The sequence below is a fragment of the Primulina tabacum genome, chromosome 1 (genome assembly GCF_025594145.1).
Source record: "Primulina tabacum isolate GXHZ01 chromosome 1, ASM2559414v2, whole genome shotgun sequence".
NCBI lineage: Eukaryota > Viridiplantae > Streptophyta > Magnoliopsida > Lamiales > Gesneriaceae > Primulina > Primulina tabacum.
In genome coordinates this window covers 33,691,275-33,695,334 of record NC_134550.1, presented here as the reverse complement: position 1 = coordinate 33,695,334, position 4,060 = coordinate 33,691,275, and positions in this window count along the sequence as shown.

The window sequence follows — 4,060 nt, the reverse complement described above, 5'->3', positions numbered from 1 at the left end:
TGAAAACTTGATTTCTTTCCATTCGTGATCGGTTTCGGACCATCGAAGGAACAAAGGTTAGTAAATCAACTACAAAGATCCTACATCAAAGTATGAATTATACGATATTCGAGTTAGATTTTCGTCATTGGTATCATAGCTATGTGCTAGTTGATATTTTTGTTGGATCTCGGTTTTCTACGTGCCCAAAACGCAGCGGAAATTTTGGAATTTTTTTATTTTATTTTGAAAAACAAAATAATTCTTTTGGACACTCGTATGGTTTCGTAAATTAAACATACATAGGATGTTTAAAATATACCTTTAGTGAAAAGTTTCACTTGGCACCAACTACTCCGGTATTAGCGGACGTAGCTCTTGTTGTAAATCCCTGCGAACTTTCTTCAAATCTCCGAATCAGGTCCACGACTGAAATAATTGTTCCTCTTCTAACTTGCACTAGAAAGTGTAGAAGATTTTGTATTTGAGATCAAGAAAACAAGATGGTTCAAAATCCTTTTGAGAGCAAAACTTTTCTTGCAATTGGAAGAGCCGAAAGTTTTAATTTTCTATATAGGAAACTTTCGGATGCCCTACAGTTAATAGAGAATCAAATTCTCTTTATTATTTCTAATATTCAATTTACTTAATTAATCAACTTAATTAAGTCAATTAAATATTCTAAAATATTGCATGCCAAATCAAAGCCTTTTTCCTTATTCACCTTCCTTTTGCTTCGGTGATCTCCAACATATATATCATTAATTTATTAACTAATTGTCATTTTCTTAATTAATCATATTAACTAATTCAATGAATTTCAATAAAATCCTTGTGGATGAAAGTTACATAAATTAGGAATCAAAATTCCTCATTATTATTTCTAATCATTTCTTAACTTAATTAATCTAATTAATTAAATTAATGAAAGATTCTAAATATGCATGCCAACCTTGTCCAATCTTGATTTTCTTTTAATACATATATTTGTGAGATCACCAAAATCTAAATAAAACATGTTTACTTCTTTTGAATGTCTTTAGCAGTCATGCTCTCAAAGTTTCTATAAGCTTTTATAAATTTGTTTATAAGCTTATCGATTGATCATATCAAACTTATTTCTTATAAATTCAACTCATTGAATTTATTATCTCAACCGGAACAAGTAAATCAGTGCTTGTGTGACCCTCAATGATTCAGGGATACACCTAGCCGTGGGTTCACAACTCTTTGTGATTCAGGACATTTTTCTTTATTCGGGCTTACACTAATTCGCCCCATTTCATGTACCAACATTTGATCATGAGAACGTCAGAAACCATTTTCTAATTAAACTCATCGAATTGTGGTAAGAGCGTCTAGTAGCATCGCCCCATGATTCCCTAGGTATCACTGATAGTGCCTGCAAGAACCAGTCGGTTATGATTAACGTACTGTACGGTCCTTTCATCTCATATATCCCGATCGAATCTGCAACCATTGGTTCATCGAGGGTCGCATATTAATTCGGTAACTATGTGATAACTTTAATAGTGGCATCGCGTGTACTATTGAAGAACTCTTTCTCCAACGTACATCTTATACTCTGGCCAGAGATTCCATGCACTATCATTTCATCAGATCACACAGGATATCCACACCCGTAGGTGAGCGATGAATCCCTGACTACAATGCACTGGCTCCTATATATGTCGCAACTGTACCCAAGCTCGCCACCTGATGACTCTCCTGGAGCCGATAAACGAGTCAAAGCACAGCCCTAGCATATAGAGCCTCAGTGTTGTCCCGGGTCGTAAGGACTAATGGTGTACAATCATAACCACGGACTTATCTTCTCGATGAATGATAACCACTTGGAAAGTCCGATGGAGGATTGTTCGGTATAATCATCATATGACTACCCATCTGCATGTTTGGACATCTCCATGCCCTACCAAGAAACGCGGTACACAACATCACAGATTGCTAGTCTCGAGCTCAAGCGACCTTTATCCATGTTTTAGGCGGCTGAATCGACTAGGAACAGATTTAGATAATACAGTGTTTACAAATGAGTTTCAACATCGAATTACGATTCATTTGTATTAAAGTATAATCAAGGTCTTTATCTATGTTGTTCACATGGGTATACAGATAAAGAAATAACAAACCATGAAATATTAAATTATATTAAAATAAATATTGTTTATTACAACTGAGTCAATAAATTTCCCAGCCAACAGTTGGCTTACAGGGCATCTACTCTAACAATCTCCCACTTGCCCTAGAGCCAACTACCCATAAACTTTAATCCCATTGCTTCGCGATGCTTCTCAAACAATGGTCCTGGCAAGGGCTTTGTAAGTGGATCAGCAACATTATCTGCAGAAGAGACTCTTTCGAGTCATATGTCTCCTCTTCCCACATTTTCCCGGATGATGTGGAACTTACTCAGTATATGTTTGGATCTTTGATGAGACCTTGATTCCCTTGCTTGCGCAACGGCACCAGTGTTGTTGCAATACACCGGGACTGGATCAACTCCATTAGGAATAATGCCCAACTCTTGGACAAAATTCCTCATCCAAACTGCCTCTTTGGCTGCAGCCGATGCAGCAATGTATTCAGCTTCAGTGGTGGAATCCGCAACGGTGTCTTGCTTGGAACTTTTCCAAGAGACAGCCGCACCATTAAGCATGAATACAAAACCAGAGGTTGATTTCGAATCATCTACATCACATTGGAAGCTAGAATCAGTGTAGCCTTCCAATTTTAATTCTCCACCCCCATAGACCATGAACAAGTTCTTAGTCCTTCTCAAGTACTTAAGAATATCTTTCACGGCCTTCCAATGTATTGGACCAGGTTTCGCCTGATATCTGCTTGTAACACTCAAAGCGTAAGCAACATCAGGACGTGTCGATATCATACCATACATGATACTACCAATGGCTGACACATATGGAATTCGTGTCATCATATCTATCTCTTCATCTGTCTTGGGGCACATTGCCTTAGATAGAGTAACACCATGACACATTGGTAAGTATCCTCTCTTGGACTCTTCCATAGAGAATCTTTTCAGGATGGTATCGATATAAGTCACTTGAGTGATCCCAAGCATCCTCTGTGATCTATCTCTATAAATTTGTATTCCCAATACATAGGATGCTTCACCCATGTCTTTCATGGAGAATTTACTCGCCAACCATACTTTAGTTGATTGCAGTAATCCTACATCATTCCCAATGAGTAGGATATCATCAACATAATGTACTAGGAATGTCACTGCATTCCCACTAACTTTCTTGTACACGCATGGTTCCTCAGGATTCTTAGCAAAACCAAACTCTTTGATAGTGCTATCAAATCTGAGGTTCCAACTCCTTGACGCCTGCTTGAGACCATATATTGATCTCTGAAATTTGCATACCTTATGCTCACTTCTTACTGATGTGTATCACTCAGGTTGAGACATATAAATTTCTTCTTTGATGTCTCCATTGAGGAATGCAGTCTTTACATCCATTTGTCATATCTCATAGTCATACCATGCTGCTATGGCTAGTAGTATTCTAATGGACTTAAACATAGCAACTGGTGAAAATGTTTCCTCATAGTCAATTCCTTGCCTTTGAGTATAACCTTTTGCAACCAGTCTTGGTTTGAAGGTCACTACCTTCCCATCCGCCCCAAGCTTTCTTTTGTAGATCCATTTGCATCCTATGGGAACGATTCCCTCAGGTGGATCCACTAATGTCTAGACTTAGTTTGAATACATAGAGTCCATTTATGACTGCATGGCTTCAAGCCATTTGGTTGAATCAGTATCAGATATTACTTCTTTGAAATTCATTGGATCACATCCAACACAATGCTCATCATGGCTTTGTTCATGAAGAAGTGTATATCTGGCAGGTGGTCTAATAATCCTATCAGACTTCCTAGGAGTTTGTACTTCAACTACTGGTTCTAGGGGATTAGGTTCAACTTCTAAAGTTGAGGGAGTATCTTGAATTTCTTCAAGTTCAATCATCTTGCATTTTATATCTAATAGAAACTCCCTTTTCAAAAAGGTGGCATTTCTTGAAACAAACACTTT